Here is a 19250-nt window from a genome sequence, read left to right as displayed (position 1 = left end):
AAGGTCCTGAGTTCAATTCCCAGCAACCACATGGTGGTTCACAACCATCTATAATGAGATCTAATGCCCTCTTCTGGTGTTCAGGTGTATATGCAGGCAGAGCACTGTATAATAATCAATAAATCTTTAAAAAAAAAAAAGATGTGTAGGGGTCCAGAAGTGAAACCCAATTTCAGAGGCTAGAAGACCCACCTGAGCTTGATGGGCAGCTTATGGGTCCCAAGATGCCCCTTTGAATCACATTTCAACCCCTCTTGCCTCCTCCCCAGAGTTACCTAAGAGTTTAAAAGGAACATGACACAATATTTCCTTGGCCTATGCACCCACCCAGAGCCCTAGAAGACTCCCAGACCCTGAGACATACTTCCTTGGTAAAGTTAGATTTTTATTCTTCTGAAAGCCATTTTTTTAAAAAATCCACTATCCCGTGAGTTCAATGCCCAGTCTGGAAACCCCATCTTTATCAAACCCCCCACCCCTGACCCATGCCCTGCAGCCTTCTGGAAAGCATCCTTGCCAAAACAGATGGGCTGGTCATGTCCTTAGAGGTGTCTACTTCTTTCTCTGGTATTCTTGGACAGAATCAAAGGTTCCTTTTACCTGGGATGCACGATTTGGTGGCACCTTGCCCTCAGGCCTTGGCCTCCCCTGCTGTCCCCGAGGGAAGCCCACATGACAGAAAAGCAAAGCTTCCGTGCCCAGGCCTGTTCCTTTCAACTACAAGGCTGTCTTGCTGTGCAGAGCCTTCCAAAGGCAGGCCTCTGCAGACTCTAATCTGTACTGGGGACAACTGATAACTGGGTGGTGGTTACATTCTGGTCCCCCAAGTTGGTCAGGTGTCATGATCAATATAAAAGGAGATATGGCATTGATCTGTCCTCAGTGATCCCATCCTAGTACTCACATACACTTGAGTTGTCATGACCTCTCTTACACACACACACACACACACACACACACACACACACACACACACACATACACACACCCCAGTTCCAGACAGATTATACATCAAAACGAGAAACCTGAAACAATCATCTCATTTCCCCTGCAGAAAAATAAGCATCTTCTACCAGAGTAACCTCCACACTCTAGTCCCACTAACAACCTGATTTTTAATTTAAAATAAAAATATCATTACTCTCTCTGTGTGTGTGTGTGTGTGTGTGTGTGTGTGTGTGTGTGTGAAGACACAAGTATTAGACATGTTTGCAGTGCTTCACAAGCAATAGATCCTGAGGTCTGGCTTCTCTAAGATGAGTTTTGCACACGGGAAGCCGTCACAGCCTGTGGCATCTTTCTCCCCTAAGAAAGAGACTTTCCCAGGCAGCGGTTCTCTGAAGCACTAAGCTCCAGCAATTCCCTGAAGTCCTGAGCTCCTTGGCTGGAGTGGCCACCTTTCTCCAACCCATGCACACCTTTGTACTTTTACCTTCAAGCTTCTGCCCTTTGCTGTCACCTCAGTGGTGGCCACCACACCCAGCAGATGTGGAGCAGGACGAGCTGCGAGTCTGATGCTCACAAGAAGACCGTCAGTGCGAGAGCCTGACGAGTGTGAGGCACTGACCTCAGGTGTGGACCCTGGAGTGTTTACAGCAACTGTGCCGTGTGCTCCCATTCGCTTCCACAGCATTATCAACTGTGGTTGCTTTTCTGTTTGTCTTCAGTTGGTTGGTGAGGGTTTTGGTTCGTTTTGTTTGTTTGCTTGTTTTAAGAATCTCACTATGTAGCCCTGGCTGGCCTCAAACCCACAGAGATCTGCCTGCCTCTGTCTCCTAAGTACTGGGATTAAAGGATAAACCCCGACACCGAGCTAGAATCGATTTTTGTGTCACTGTGACCAAAGGATCAAATGTGCTTGTTTTTATGGCTAGTCACTGGCCACACCATTTGTTAAGCTTGCTGTCTTTCCCCCCACCTCACTGCAATGGAGATGTACTGTAAGTCAGCTGTCTGTCCTATATTCTCTATTCCGATCTACTGGTCGTTTTGTCTGTATACCAATATCAAGTATCCTAGCAACTTTAGATATATAGTAAGCTTTAATATGTACTACAGTGTCTTAGGGTTGCTATTGCTGTGATAAACACCACGACCAAAAGCAAGTTGGGGAGGAGAGGGTTTATTTCACCTTACAGCTTGTGGTCCATCATCGGGAAGTCAGGGCAGGAACCCAAGGCAGGAACTCGAGGCAGGAACTTGAAGGCAGGAAGTGTCTGCAGCAGAAGCTACGGAGCAGTGCTGCGTCCTGGCCTGTTCCTATGTTTGCTCAGCTTGCTTGCCCCTCCTTCCTTCCCTCCTTCCTGCCTTCCTGCCTTCTTCCCTTTCTCTCTGATTCTTTGGTGGGGAGGGGATTTTTGGTTGTTTGTTTAATTGGTTGGTTGGTTTTGTTTGTTTGTTTTGTTTTGTTTTGTTTTTTTGAGACAGGATTTCTCTGTGTAGCCCCAGCTGTCCTGGAACTCCCTTTGTGGAATAGGTTGACCTCGAACTCACAGAGCTCTGTCTGCCTCTACCTTCCTAGTGCTGGCATTAAAGACATTGGCCGCCATTGGCCTGAGTTCAGCCTGCTTTGTATAGCACTCAGGACCACTGCTTCACCTCAGTCAAGACATTTTACCACAGGCTACTTCACAGTCCAGTCTGGTGTGTGTGTTGGGGGGGGGGCGTTTTCTTAACTGAGGTTCCCTCTTCCCAAGTGAATGTAGCTTGGGTTAAGTTGGCATGAGACAAGGCAGCACATGCAGCTAGGAATCTCCCAAAGTCTCCCATCTGAGGTGTTTCCAGACTGGCCTGAGCTTCTGATTCTTCTGCCTGTTTCCCAAGTTCTAGGCTCACAGGCCAGGTCCATAATAAATTTAAAATTTGTTTATTCCTTTAAAAAAATTAAAAAAATTTAAAACCTACTGGATTTTCATTGAGATTGTATTACATTTATAAATTAATTGATGCAGACTTGGCAACTTAAGTATTTTGATCTAGGAGTACTGTGTAAGTAGAGCTCCACTGATTTTACTCTTTTAAAACTTACCAGTGGTCAGGTGTGGTGGCACATGCCTTAAATCCCAGCACTTGGGAGGCAGAGGCAGGTAGATCTCTATGAGTTCGAGGCCAGCCTGGTCTACAAAGTAAGTTTAGGACAGCCAAAGCTACACAGAGAACCCCCGTCTCGAAAAACAAAACAAAACAAAACAAACATAAACAAACAAACAAAAACAAAAATAACAACAAAAAAAAACCCTTACCAATGATGGTGGAACTTTGGATCTTTCTGTCCCTTCTTCTGAGTGTTCCCCTGGCCTTAGGTGCAGGAATTGTGTTAGAGATGTACCTCTTAGGATGGGGACCCACAACTCTGCATTTTGATTGGTTGTGGTTTTCTGCAATGGTCTCTGTTGCTAAGAGAAGTTTCCTTGATGAGGAGTGAGGACCACACTGTGGGTATAAGGGCAATATTTAGAATGCACTTAGGGAAAACATACATATAGGAAACATTATACAGACTGGGTAGGTTGTATTTATGGACTTAGGAATACACACACACACACACACACACACACACACACACACAATTAGTGAAAAAAGAAGCCATGAATTTGAAGGAGAGAAAGGTAAGTTATATGGGAGAGTTTAGAGGGAGGAAAGGAAAGGGGGAAATATGTAATTATGTTATAGTGTCAAAAAATAAATAATTAAAAAATAATGTTTTAAAGATTTCTCTTAAAAGTCTTGCACATCAAGCCAGGCATGGTGGCACATGTCTTTAATCCTAGCACTTGAGAGGCAGAGGCAGGCAGATCTCTGTAAGTTCAAGGCCAGCCTGGTCTACAAAGAGAGTTCCAGGATAGCCAGGGTTACAGAGAAACCCTGTCTCAAAAAACAAAAACAAAACAAAACAAGTCTTAAATTCACTTTCAGTATTTTACATTATTATACATTTCATTATGTGAGTATTTGTTATAAATACTTAAGTGAATGTCACTTAGAAGCACAACTGATTTTTTTAAAACTTTCTTGTTTGTTTTTCAGGACAGGGTTTCTCTGTGTAGCCTTTGCTGTCCTGGACTCGCTCTGTAGACCAGGCTGGCCTCGAGCTCACAGAGATCGGCCTGCCTCTGCCTCCCGAGTGCTGGGATTAAAGGCATGCGCCACCACGCCCAGCAGAAATACAACTGATTCTAAAAAATATCTTCATATCCAGAAACATACTTCAGTCAGTAATATTTTATCAACAGATTGTCTTGAGTATGTATCTTCATAAGTATATGACTGTTTCAACTGCAAACATCTTCACTTGATGTTTTTATCTTAATTTCAACTTCATGTCTAAATGTATTGGTTAGAATCTTCAGTGTTATGTTGAATATAGGTAGTGCTAGTGGACATCATCTTTATTCTAGATTCTGGATGGCAGACTTTTAGCATTTCACCATTAAGCATCATGCTTGATTTATAGTTATCACTAAATATAATTTTCATTTAAAAATCATGACTGAATTCCAATTTTTTGAAATGCTTTTCTGCATATCTTAAGATAATCAGGTGATTTTCTGCATTATCTTGTTAATGTGCTGACTCATGTTAGTTGTGTGTCTAATTCTAAACCATTTTATTAACTGTTGAATGGCATGTTTAATGGTGAACTGCTACATGCCCTCTGCCCAGGTGTGTAGAGTGCTGATATGCGGGCCCCATTCTCTATTTTTCCATCGCCTTCCCTTGCCCTTCCTAGTGCTCAGCACATAAACATATGTTTTCCCAGTTTGGTCTACAGAGTGAGTCCAGGACAGCCAAGGCTACACGGAGAAACCCTGTCTCAAAAACAAAAACAAACAAACAAACTATACACACACACACACACACACACACACATACATATACATATATATGTATGTGTATATATATGTATATGTATATATATATGACTTCAGGGAAGCAAAATGCAGAGATTTGCATACCATATCAATATTTCTTCCCATGCTAGGTTCTGGGACCTCCTGGGATCCAGGGAGGAGAAAATATAAGAACAAAGTAATTATCATTTGTGGTCCTTCGGCCTCCATAATGGCTGATCTTCTTACTGACTTGGCCTAACCATGTGACTCCAGCCCAGGTAGGCTCCACAGCTCTGGGTCCCCTCTGTTGGAGAGTCAGAAGGTCGTTAGGGAATGATCTGCCCAGGACCCCTCTGTCTACTCCCGAGCCCCTCACTTTGCTCTTAATAGGATGTCAGCGCACAGGGGCCGGGGAGGGTGGGGCGGGGAGCTGGGGCTCTGCATTTTGAGTTATAGACACTGCTTGACGTGAGGATGAGCAGGAAGGTCTGGAGTGCAGAGATTCCAGCCGGAGCTAGAGTGGGATAGACTTCACGGCCACAAAGATAAGGAAGTGCATGCTGCATGCATGTTACACCCCAGCGGGGAGTAACAGAGCAAGACTGTTGTGCTTGTTTCTTTTTGAGTATTTTGTTCCTTGAGAGCAAAGGAGCCCAGCATTTAAAAGGGGAAGGGAAAATGTCATCAAATAGGAGGTTTGGTGTTCATTGACACTTAGTATTTTAAAATTTTATTTTACATTTAACTATATGCTCATTTGTGTGTGTGTCTGTGTGTGTGTGTGTGTGTGTGTGAGAGAGAGAGAGAGAGAGAGAGAGAGAGAGAGAGAGAGAGAGAGAGAGAGAGAGAGAATGCCTGAGGAAATCAAAAGTGTTGAATGCCCCTGGAGACAGGTTAACAGGCCACCTGCACCATGGGTACTAAAACTGAGCTTGGGTCCTCTGCAATAGCAGTGTCCATTCTGTTTGTTTGTTTGTTTGTTTGTGTTTTTTGTTTTCTAAAACAGGGTTTCTCTGTGTAGCCTTGACTATCCTGGACTCACTTTGTAGACCAGGCTGGCCTCGAACTCACAGCGATCCGCCCGCCCCTGCCTCCTGAGTGCTGGGATTAAAGGCGTGCGCCACCACGCCTGCCTGGCTGAGCAGCGGTCATTCTTGACACTGACCCGTCCCTCCACAGCCCCAGGGCCCAGCACTTTAACATCTTAGTCCTCCAATGCCTGTCTCTCCCTTCTTCTGCAACCCTGAGAATGAACGCTGTGCCCGTGCATCCTTGGCTCAGGGTGGCGGGAACCTCAGGCTGTACGGAGGCCTGGTAGCCATCACAAGCCGGGCCCCCTGCCATGCACTGACCCAGAACTGTCTCTCAGGTGGGTAGGGGAGAACCCAGCCACTTTTGGACTGGTACTTACTCATTGGTTTCTGTGGTGAGAGCTGGTTTCTCTGGGCCACTCCCAGAGCCGAGCCTTTCTTAGAAGCTGGGCCTGGAGAACCTTGCCAAAACAAACTGGCTACTGGTGAAATGTGGCGGAGCGGTTGCTGAAAATGCCCAAACTTGGCAGACCTGTTAGTAGGTCTCCTGCTGCTTCCCCAGTGTGGAGCTCTGTAGAATCAGGCCAGGCATGAAGCATTGACCAAAGGCTGTCAGCCATCTCTCTGAGCTCTTGTCGAGTGAGGTAATGTTGGTCTCACGTGAAAACTGTCGTCATAACCCTTGAGGTACACAGAACTCCAAATCCGGTTCCCCTGGGAGCAGCTCAGCATCAAAGGAGTGGGAAGGTCTCATGGGACGTGTGTGCCAGGTATGGGTATGCAGTAGCAAGAGAAAGAGCTCCAGCAAGGCTGCCCCTCTCTCCACGTTGCCGACATGATGGTGGCACATTGCCGTTAAATCCAAACTTCACTCAGCATGCACTATAGCCTGAGGTAGGAGCCCCTGGAAGCAGAGCCTGAAGAGTTTTGGATGTGCACCAAAGTTCTCTCTGGAGGAAAGAAAGGGCAGGGGACAGTTCGGCATCATGGCATCTCCGTGGAAGTCTAGCAGCGTCCCGGGTCTGGAGGCTGCAGTGCACCACAGTAGGATTGCCTTTGGGAAAAGATACAGCTTTATGATTCCTGTGCTGCTGGTAGTCAGCTGCTGAGTGCGAGGGTGGTAGCCTGGCAGACGCTGCTCCCATTTGGCAAGACTTGGGAGAAGGAAACAACTGTGCAGGAAGTTAGTAGCCAGCGCTCACCAGGATGGAGAAATGAGTATATGGTGGTTGGCCAAGAGGCTCTCGGGGAGACTCTGTGCGGATCTGCCGAGTGTCTCCAGGAAAAGGAAGTTTGGCCTTCCTGTACGCCATCGCCACTTCTTGAGTAGTGAGGACTCCACTCCTACAAAAGAGCTGATAGGATGCATCCTAGGCCATTGAAGAGCAAGGGGTACGCATCCATGCACAACATCCGGTGAAGCTGGCTGAGCTCTGCAGCGGAAGTAGACACCGAAAGCAAGTGCTCCGCTCAACAGTCGTCAGGTGTTGGAAGGGTGACGCGGCTGTTTTAGTTGGAGTTTCTATTGCTGTCATCAAATACAACTTGAGAAGGAAAGGGCTTACTTCAGCCCACAATCCCTGGGTCACATTTTATCACTGAGGGGAGTTGGGGCAGGACCTTATGCAGGGCAGGGATCTGGAAGCGAGAGCTAATGCAACATTGAGCGGGGAGGAGTGCTCCTTACTGGCTTACTCCCCATGTCTTTTTTGTTTTGTTTTTTTTTTTGGTTTGGTTTGGTTTTGGTTTTTCCAGACAGGGTTTCTCTGTGTAGCCTTGGCTGTCCTGGTCTCACTTTATAGACCAGGTTGGCCTCGAACTCACAGCGATCTGCCTGCCTCTGCCTCCCCAAGTGCTGGGATTACAGGCGTTCACCACTGCACCCTGTGTCTTGTTCAGCCTGCTTTCTTATAGCATTCAAGACCACCAGGGGAGGGCTGGAGAGATGGCTCAGAGGTTAAGAGCACTTGACTGTTCCTCCAGAGCTCCTGAGTTCAATTCCCAGCATCCACATGATGCCTCACAACCATCTATAATGAGCTCTGGTGCCCTCTTCTGGCATGTAGGTGTACATGCAGGCAGAGCACTGTATACATAACAATAATAAATAAATATTTTTTAAAAATATTTTTAAAAAATGGGTGGCTTTGCCCATAGTGAGCTGGCCCCTCCCACACCGATACCAGTCATCAAGAAAATGCCCCACTCGGGTGACCACAGGCAATCTTATAGAGATATTTTTTCAGTTAAGATACGTTCTTCCCAGAGATACCTAGTTTTGCATCAAACTGGCCAAACCACCTAGCACGTGCCTAATTAGTTCTATTGAACCATGCTTTTGTTGCTACAGACATTGCTAAAAGCTGGTCAAAAACTTGTCCTTCCTTTCAGCTGGGTTCCCTTTCCCTTCTCCGTTGCCTTCTAGATCAGGTGACCGACCCTCTGCCTGTCCCCAGGGTAGGGTGAGAGACGGTGATCTACCGGCCACCAGTCTCACTGGATCCTCTTGACGGCAAGCCCTATTCTCCTGGCTCTTTGATATTAAACAAACACAAACAAAAGAAAACAGGAGCTGCTCTGTTTCTTCCTCTGCGCCGCTGGGACAGCGGTCTTAATTAGCAGTCTCCCGTAGGCAGCTCTGGGCACCACTAACTAGCAAAGATGATGATAGAAATGACAGAAAGGAGGTGAAGGGGAGCCCAGGGGGACATGGAACAAAGCCCAGAGAACAAAGACAGCATCCTCTGGGAGGTAAGTGCTGAGAAAGAAGTCCTGAGCCAGAGAGCTAACGGGGAAGAACAGCTTCTAAGACCAAACCCTAGAGAGAGAGAGGGGAAAAAAGTGTTCATGGCTAACTCCATAGACAAAACTGACCCCTGTTTCCTGCTACACCAGCAAAGGCCCAAAGGAATCATTAGTTTTCACCCTCCTGGAGTTGCAGGGAGTGGTGTCAGGGAAGACCAATTAAGACCTGTGATGCTCATCCTTGCCAGGCAGTGAAGAAGCCTCCTCCTCCTCATACCGTCCCCTGCTTCTCAGTGAAGACCACACAAGAAACCAGGACTTCTGCCCCTGCTCAACAGCTACAAAGTACTGCTCAGCCTCCCTTTGGAGCCAGTGTCCCCAGAAGCCTAGTGAAGGGTCAGGACCATAGGCCAAAGTTAGCCTTTCCCTGACACCATGGCGTCGTCACAAGAGGTCACAGTTAGAGCCAGGGGCCCTACCCTTCCCTCTCAGTAAAAGGAAGCAGCCCCTTAGGAACCAACCTTGGTCATGTGGGGAACCTGGATTTTCCACTTCCTTCTGACAAATCACTGCCGCCACCCGCCCCCCCCCCCTACTCCAGATAGGCACCAGTAAAAGGCTAGTTATGATATAAAGCTGTCAGGTCAGGTATGGTGGCATGGGTGTTTAATCTCAGCACTCACGTGGCAGAGGCAAGTGCACCACTGTGAGTTCAAGGCCAGCCTGGTCTATATATCAAGTGCCAGGCCAGACAGGAAGACATACGGAAGCCCTGTCTCAAAACAAATAAAATATTTCAGGAGGTGGAGACAGGTAGATCTCTGAATTGAAGGCCAGCACAGTCTATGGAGCGAGTTCCAGAATGGCCAGGGATACACAAAAAAACCCTTTCTTGAAAAAAAAAATTTTTAAGACCTTGGCTATAGCAAAAAATTAATATTTAAAAATGAAAAATGAAAAAGATCTTGGCTACAACCAAAAAATTAACAGGGATGATTTTAAAGTGGTTGACAAATGAGTATGAATACACTTGGAGCAGAATGAAACCAGCCTTAGCAAAGAAAACAAATGCAAGTAAACAAATTAAAACCCTAGAACTAAAAAAAAAGTAGTTATGATAAAAAGTTCAACAATAAAAAATGAAATTAACAATTATAGGTTAAACAATGAAATGAAGGGTATAAACGAGCTAAAACACAAGCACGAACTCAGCAGACTAGCAGGAAAGAGCAAAGCTCTCCATTGTGCTGACCTTGGGGACCCTGTTTGCAAAGCGGCTCTTCTGGTGGCTGGACTTGAATTAGCACTCTACCTCCAAACACTTGAATTTCTTATCGAGGTATCATTCTGTACCTCCGAAGCTCCCAGAACTCTGGTGAGAATGTCAGTGGCCTGGCTGTGTTTCCCCAATCCTTCCTGCGTGCAGACTTCACTAGGTAGTAGTTTCACATTGAATTTGGAGCCTATGGTCTTGCCTTTGCTAACTTGGAGCCTATGGTCTTGCCTTTGCTAACTTGGAGCCTATGGTCTTGCCTTTGCTAACTTGGAGCCTATGGTCTTGCCTTTGCTAACTTGGGCATCTTTGCTAAGCTTGAGTCATCTACTGCAGGCTTAAACCACCTTTGTCATGTTCTCTGTTGGTTGCAAATAGGTTTTATTTTGAGGATAGTGCATATTTAAATCATCTCTGGATTGCCTATAATGCTTGACATAATAAAACACTATAGTAATAGTTATCTTTATTGTTTAATCATTAACAAAAATTTATACATATCTCACACAAATTCTGGGGTTTTTTCCCCCTCTGAATATTCTTGATCTTAAGTTTGTTGAACAAACTCAAGAATTCAGAAGACTGATCATGTACCTCAGCAAGGAACCAGCTGTTTCCAGCTAAGTCCTGTGCTTCCTTCTTTGTGGAAAGAAATCCAAACATAGCAATTGGTTCCCATGTTCTGGGAGACAGCCTAGCGAGCTTCTCCTCTTTAGAACTTCAGCAAGAGTTTACCTCCCCGCCACCCAGAGCTCCTGTGTCTCACCAAGCTCTGCAATGCTCACCGCGTCCTGCTTCCCCCGCCCACACAGCATGCTATCAGAAATGCAGAGAGCAGTTAGTAGACCTGTGAGATGGGGATGTGGGCCAGATACCTTCAGACTCCATTGCACAGAGACCAGAAAAGTAAACGCAGCGTGAGGGAAACCCTAAGCTCATGGTTTTGTCCTTTCTGTGTGAGTGAAGCTGCTTCTGGCCTTTTGTAACTAGAACAGAATTCTAATACGGAATTCACCATAATAACAAGCAAACAAGGTAATCATTTCAATAAAAGCAGAAAAAGCATTTGACTAACCTAATACTCAATGTAAAAAGTTTCAGCAAACTAGGCTAAAAAGGAATCCATAAACATAATAAAGGGCCTCATAAAAAAAAATCTAGAGCTGGGCATGGTGGTGCACGCCTTTAATCCCGGCACTCAGGAGGCAGAGGCAGGCGGATTGCTGTGAGTTTGAGGCCAGCCTGGTCTACAAAGTAAGTCCCGGACAGCCAGGGCTACACAGAGAAACCCTGCCTCAAACCCTCACTCTGACCCCTGCAAAAAAAAAAACAAAACCCTAGAACTAGCCCGGCCTGGGAGGTCGCAGGGACACACACCTTTAGTCGTCCCAGCACTCCAGAGGCAGAGACAGGAGGATCTCTGTGAGTTCAAGGCGATCCTGGTCTATAAAGTTCCAGGATACCCAGGGCTACACAGAGAAGCCCTGTCTTGAAAAACAACAAACAAACAAACAAAAACCTAACGACAAGAAACTGAAGGCTCATAAGGGACAAGACAAGCTCAGCTCGCTCATCACTCTCCTGCCTGGTGTGAAGTGTGTGTCCTTCACTGGAGTCAAGAAGTTCTCAGCCGTTACCTCTTAACCCCTCCATGGTACTGCCCATGCAAAAAAGAAAAAGGCAGCATTAGGAAAAGGAAGAAAATGCTATCTGGTTTTATATAATGTAATAATCTCGGAAGAAATCTTTGCATTAAAAGGCTTTGGTGGGAACTGGTGGGAATTGGTGGGAACTGGTGGGAACTGGAGAGACAGGCCGGTGATTTGCAGCGCTGGCTGCTGCTCATGCAGAAGACCCGGGTTCAGTCAGTCCCCATGTATTCAGTCCCAATACATGATGGCTCACAACCACCTGTACCTCCAGCTCCAGGTCGCTAAGCATCATGTACATACATGATGCAGAGACACACATTCAGGCAAGACAGCCATACCCATCAAATAAGTTTTAATTTTTTTCAAAGCAGTGTTTGGGGGTGGGGGCTGAAGAGTTGACTCAATGGTTAAGAGCGCTGGCTGCTCTTTCAGAAGACCCAGGTTCAATTCCCAGCACCCACACAGTAGCTCACAACTGTCTGTAACTCCAGTTCCAGGGAGTCAGCACCCTCACACAGACATATATTCAGGCAAAACACCAATGCACATTTAAAAAAAAAAAGAGTTCTGGTGGCTTAGCAGGTAAAGGCACTTGCTAGGCAGGCCTGCTGGTCTAAATTCAGTCTCTGAAACTCCAGAGAACATACATTCACTATGGTACACACATGCCTGTACCACACCAAATCATACACATGGTAATAATAATAAAAATAAAGCTGTTTAGAATCATCTCAAGGTACGGGGCTGGAGAGATGGCTCAGTGGTTAAGAGCACTGACTGCTCTTCCAGAGGTCCGGAGTTCAATTCCCAGCAACCACATGGTGGCTTACAACCATCTGTAATGTGATATGGTGCCCTCTTCTGGCCTGCAGGAGTACATGCAGGCAGCACACTGTATACATAATAAATAAATAAATCTTTAAAAAAAAAAAAGAATCATCTCAAGGTTTAAGATCAACATTGAAAACGTCAGTTATAGCCGGGCATGGTGGCACACGCCTTTAATCCCAGCACTTGGGAGGCAGAGGCAGGCAGATCGCTGTTAGTTCTAGGCCAGTCTGGTCTACAAAGTGAGTCCAGGACAGTCAAGGCTACAGAGAAACCATGTCTCGAAAAAACCAAAAAACCAAAAAAAAAAAAAAAAAAAAAAGAAAGAAAGAAAGAAAGAAAGAAAAGGTCAGTTATATGTCTCTATAGAATAATGAACAATTAGTAAAGGGATTGTTTTTGAAATAGCCAAATTCACTTGTTAGAACTACTATAAAAATAATACACTCTACATGAGTAAAATAGATTCTTTTTTTTTCCTCTCACAGTTCTAGGTGTTTATCGATCTTGACAGTGCGGAACCAAACCTGGGGTCTTGGCCATGCCAGTCAAGCCTGCATGAGCTGCGTCTCTAGCTTTCTCACAGCTCACCAAGAGGCCAGCCGAAGGCTGAGGTTAGCTCAGTGGCCAAGTGCATGCTCAGCATGTGTGAAGGAAGCATGGGGTCTGTGCAGCACTAACAGCAAGAATAAAAGTGGCAGGACATTTGGTCTCTCTTGAGACCCCGCTCAGAGATGCCACTTTCTCCCTTTATCTTTAACATGATAAAGAGAAGTGGGTAGTGTGGGGTGTGTGTGTGTGTGTGTGTGTGTGTGTGTGTGTGTGTGTGTGTGTGTGTGTTCCATTCTTTAGTAGGACTGGAATGTCCTTGTGTGTGTTAACCAAATGTTTCACCACTAAGCTATACCCCCAGCCTTAGAAGGGCACCAGTCATATTAGATCAGGGCCAAATGGCCTCCTTTGGCCTTTTGCCTCCAAATACTTGATATTTGGAGATGGAGCCATGGGAATACATATCTGCAAACACTCAGAAGAACTAGTTAGGGCTTTAATGCGTAAATCCAGGCAATATGATTCAGTCTGTAATAGTGTTAGGAGTGAGTTTGGGGCCAGGCGGTAGTAACGCACCCTTTAATGCCAGCACAAGGGAGGCAGCTGCAAGTGGATCTCTGTGAGTTCGAGGCCAACTTGGTCTACAGGGTGACTTCTAGGACAGAAAGGGCTACAAAGAGAAACCCTACATAGAAAAACCAAAATGAAAAGTATTTAGGGTCACAAAGACAGAGAGAATGAAGCCAGAAAGCATCTCCACAAGAGGAAACTACTCTCGTTCGAGAGTGAGCTACTGACAAAACCAAGAACCGAAACAGGGAGTGCGCTTGGATTTCATCCTGTCACGTGATGACTATCTTTTCTTCCATTGGCTGGGATCACAGTCTCTCATGATTGGCTAGGTGTAAAAGAGTCAGTGCCAAAGAACCAAAGAAAGTGGGAAGGGGCCGGCCTCTCAAATCAAAATTTGAGAATGTAGCCGAGTTTTTGTGTAAACAAGGGTTTCTACTAGGAGTACGAGATGGGGAGCCTAAAACATTTGCATAAAAGTTTCACAGGGTGGAGGAAATAAAAAGATTTGAATTCCTTCTGGTAAACCCACATTTTACATCATCTGAAAGAAAAAACTTTTTACTAATCTTTTACAATAGTATCACAGAAAGGGCGTTGAAAAGATAGGTAGGTGAACCTAGTAAAACGTATACAAGATATGTAGTGGAAAACCATGAAATTGTTCAAATTTAATTAAATAATTAAAAGAACAATCACCCGTGTTGTGTGCTCATCTGCCACCTGCTGTGCCCTGTAGCATGAGAGTAATTTTAAAAATCACAGATTTAAGGAAAACTTATTTATTCTATGTTTTACTTAAATGCTAAGTTTGATGATGACGCTTTTGCACAGATGCGTCACTGTGCCACGCACGATCATATTCCCCCACATTTCCCTGTGCGCGCCTCCTACTCCTCCCCTCGCCCTCTCCCCTTCCTCCCTGCTCCTCCCCTCGCCCTCTCCCCTTCCTCCCTGCTCCTCCCCTCGCCCTCTCTCCTTCCTCCCTGCTCACAGTTCCTCTTCGATTTCACATCAGAGAGAGAAAAACAGGAGCGTGTGTGCTTACATTGTTGTATGTATGTAGTTATATCTGGGTTCCACACATGCGGACAATCTATAGTATTTATATATTTCTTCTCCTACCATTGTTCTGTCTTGGCCCCTTGCCTTCCCCGCATCCAGGCCACCTCTGTGCCCAGTCCACCCTCTGTGCTCGCTGCTGTCACAGCCCACATACAAGCACATGCTGTTTGTGTTCCGCAGTTGCCTTCTTTTTCTCACGATGGTCATTTCCACATCCATATTTTCCTGAAAATGACAACATATCATTGTCTTTTACTAGTGACTAAAGCTCCAATGTGTGCACCTGCTACATACAAAAAGAGAGACCTTGATATAAACCTAAATCTAATGGTAGCTGAAAACTACACAGTGCTAAGGAGAGAGGTTGAAGACCTGATGAATGGAGAAATCCAATGTTCAGGAGTCAGAAGACACAGAATAGGTATGATGTTAAGTCACCCAATTGGCTTAAGACGATTCCCACCTAAATCCTAGCAAGGTCATTTGCAGATAGATAAACAGAATCTAAATTTCATGTTGGTGCCGAGGGAGATTAGCCAAAACAATTTTGAAAAACAAAGGTAGAGGATTCACACTAGTCATTTGTGTGTGTGTGTGTGTGTGTGTGTGTGTGTGTGTGTGTGTGTGTGTGTGTGTGTGTAGTTTTAAAAGGGGTCTTATAGCATAGTAAAAATTAACTTTTTTGTACTAATCCATGCTTAGATTTACAATTTTTGGTACATCTACAATGTGTGTAACTACAATGTGTGTTACTTTCATTATAGAAATGAAATACTAACTCCTAATACTTACTATCTTCCACCTGTTACTCTCTGTGTCTGTGAACTTACTTGTTCTAAGTACCTCATACAAAAAGAACCATGTAAATCCACTATGCCTGTCCTGTTTCACTTAGCTTGTGCATCCTCACTGTAGCTTGTGTTAGAGTTTCACTCCTTCTCATGGCTGAGGAAAATGTTGTATGCATATTACTCGCACATAACAAGGACAAACAAATCCCATACAGTAGCATTGATGGATCCCAAATGTATGCGCTAAGTGAAAGAAGCCAATCTCAACAGGTTATACAGGCTTTGGTTTAATTTGCAAGCACTCTAAGACTGGGAGAAATGCATCCAGGCCACCTCTTTTCTGGCTATCCTTTGCATGTACAACGCTCTATCACACCTTCAACCTGTGTGTGTCTGACTCTAAGCAGCAATACCTGAGGTTGGCTCAGGCACTGTCACATGAACTAAAAGAAAATGGGGCTGAGTCTTAGTGTCATTTACTCAGAGGGGGCCTGATGTTTTTTCCTGAAGAGTTCTGATTCGATCTGCTCTTTCAAAGGGGGTAGGGGGTGGCATTCCTCTCTATTTATTGAACAGCATAGCAAATCTGGTACCAAAAAGGAATGAAGGCTCAGTGTGGTGACGCATGCCTCTAGCCTCTAATCCCAGCATTAGAACCAGAAGCAGGAGAGTTTCTGTGAGTTCAAGGCCAGCCTGGTCTACGTGGTGTTCCAGGCCAGCCAGAGCTCCATAGTGAGACTCTGTTTCAAAAACAAGCAAACAAACAAACAAACCCAGAAAAACTAAAAAGGAATGAGGGACTTTTTATAGGAGTCTCATAAAAAGAAATTGGTTTTTTTTTTCTCCAAACCTTTTGGCTCAGAACAGAAAGCCACAGCCAGATGTTATCAATATGTGCCCACTTGCTGCTTTCCACATCTGTGGGAGGAGTTTCGGTGTGTCACCACTTCCAGAAAATGGTCTTAGGTTTAGTTACCACATCTTAAGTAAGCATGCATTGTTCTGAGTCAGGGGCATGAATGGGTCACAAAGAAACAGGGAGTAAAGCAGAATCAAAACCATGCACTTAGTGGAGCTTGTAGGAGGTTAACGACATTGGAAGTCCAAAGTCTAATAAGATTGATTACATTGCTTTTCTTAAAGGTCCGTTAATTCTAAACAGGCTGAGGACTCAGCGTGTCAACAGAAGGAGGGCAGGGCTCTGAGTGAGCTCAGAGCACACCATCAGCTTGGTTACACGTTGAGTGAAAAGTTGATTGGTAAAGGCAAGCTTTAAACGGAAAATCACTCCCACAATGTGAATTTTTAAAAAGTGTTTATGTGTAGGGGTGTTTTTTGCCTGCATGTACGTCTGTGCTCCCTGCATATGCCTGCGAAGGCCGGAAAAGGACATTGGATTCCCTTGAAGATGCAGACAGTTATGAGCTGCCATGTGGGTGCTGGGAACCAAACTCAGGACCTGCAGAAGAGCAGCCATTGCTCTTAACTACTGTGCCATCTGTCCAGCTACACAACGTATCTTTAAATTCACTGGGTCAGTCTTTGCTATGTAATGAGAGGATGAGGTCCACTCACTCAAACTGATGTGAGCTTTGCACAAACCACTTTGCTGTTCATTTTCTCTAACGCCTCGTGTGTTAAAATATTTTCTTTTGTGTCGCTTACGTTCCCTCCTCTCCCTTCACTACTTCCTTTGAGTACTTTCTCAGTGGTTGCCATGAGGATTGTGAAGCCATTCAACAGCGTGCCAGCGCCTGCCCATCTGTCACAGTGTACAGGAACTCTGTTCCTCTCCGGCTCCACTGCCTCGCACCTCTTTTGTGCATTTGTCGTACAAACTATATTTTATGTGCTATATTTCTGCCAGTGTAGACTTTTTGTAACAGCTTTGAGATAAAATTCACAACTGTATAATTCATTCATTTAAATAGTACAGTTTGATAGTTTTCAATATAGTTGTAGAGGCATATATTACTATCAACACACTCAGTTTTAGAACTGGGAAAGGTACATCACTACACAGTAAAGTGTTTTCTTGAGCTACTGATTTGCCTACACTGAACATTTCCTATAAAATGAACCATACAAGGCCGGATGTGATAGTGAAGCCTGCCATCTCAGCACTTGGGAGGTGGAGGCAGAAGGATCAGGGATTATAGGCCACTCTGGACAAACAACACACCCCTGTCAGAAAGAAAGGGGAGCGGACGAGATGGCTCCCCAGTTAAAATCACTTGTTACTCTTGCAAAAAATGTAGGTTTGGCTCCCGTCATCTACACAGTAACGCATACACACTGGTGCACATGACACCATGCATGCACACCGGTGCACATGACACTATGCATGCACACTGGTGCACATGAGCTCATGCATGCACACTGGTGCACATGACACCATGCATGCACACCGGTGCACATGAGCTCATGCATGCACACCGGTGCACATGACACCATGCATGCACACCGGTGCACATGACACCATGCATGCACACTGGTGCACATGAGCTCATGCATGCACACCGGTGCACATGACACCATGCATGCACACTGGTGCAATACATACACACACACTAAACCTTCACTCACTGTCTTATTTACTTTTCTATCGCTGTGATAAAACAGCATGGCCAGGGCAACTTATAGAAGAAAGCATTTAATTTGGGGCTTACAGTTTCAGAGACTTATAGTCCATGATGGCAGAGGCGGGTGCGGATAACTAGAGTCTTTTGAAACCTCAAAGCCCGCTCCCAGTAACACAGATCTTCCAACAAAGCCCTAGCCCTTCCTGAACAGTTCCACCAGCTACAGCTCAAGCATTCAAATAGATGAGCCGGTAGGGGCCATTCTTGTTCAAACCACCATATCCATACACAGAAAACAAAACAGCCAAGTCTGAAAATGGAAAAGAAGGAAAGAATACAGGAAGAGGGCCGGAGAGGGGCTCAGTGGTTAGGAGCATATTGCGTTTCCAAAGAACACAGGTTTATAGCATCCGTGTTGGGCAGCTCAGAGCTGCATATAACTCAGCTTCAGGCAATCTGTGAACTCTGTAGGTACCAGGCACCTATACTCACAACACATGGCATTGGATGCGTGCACATGCACTTTAAAATAATAAAAAATAATATTAGGGGGGGCGGTTTGAGACAGGGTTTCTATGTGTAGCCATGACTGTTCTGGACTCACTTTATAGACCAGGCTGGCCTTGAACTCACAGAAATCTACCTGCCTCTGCCTCCCAGAGTGCTGGGATTAAAGGCGTGGGCCACTATGCCCAGCTATTAAAAAAAAAAATCTTTAAAACAATAAAAAAAAAAAGAAGAAAAAGAAAGCAAGCCCCTCCCCCTTAGCACAGAAGCCTCCGGACTCACCTGTGTTCCCGTGTTCTATCACACACTTCAGTCCCCTTTCTTTCTTTAGCTTGGTCCTCAAATATTGCCATTAAATTTATTTTTTTTTTAAATTAATTGTAGGGGCAGAGAGATGTTTTTCCCAGAGGACCCAGGTATGGTTCCCAGCACCCACATGGTGGCTCACAACTGTCTGCAGCTCTAGTCGCAGGGGCTCTGACTCCAGAAGTCCCTGCTGGCCTCTTCAGGCCCTATGTGGCACACATACGTACACACAGCACAACACCCACGCACATAAAAATAAAGAGCTAAAAAAATGAATTGTGGTCAAACATACTTAAGATAAAAACTTATCCTCTTAGCTCTCTTTCCTGTTTCTTCCTTGCGGCCGTGGGAGTTTAATATAGTGCCTTGTGGAAGCTAGGCCGATGCTGCGTCGCTGAACTTCTCCCTCAGTGCTCCCTTCCTAAGCTTCTGGCTTTAAACTTGCCATCCTGCCTTAGCCGCTGGATAGCTGAGATGTTTTCATCATGCCCTGCTCACCATAGCCATTTTTTAAGG

Source organism: Acomys minous (genome assembly GCF_964271855.1).
Source record: "Acomys minous genome assembly, chromosome: 3".
Classification (NCBI taxonomy): domain Eukaryota; kingdom Metazoa; phylum Chordata; class Mammalia; order Rodentia; family Muridae; genus Acomys; species Acomys minous.
Note: the sequence above shows the minus strand (reverse complement) of the source record.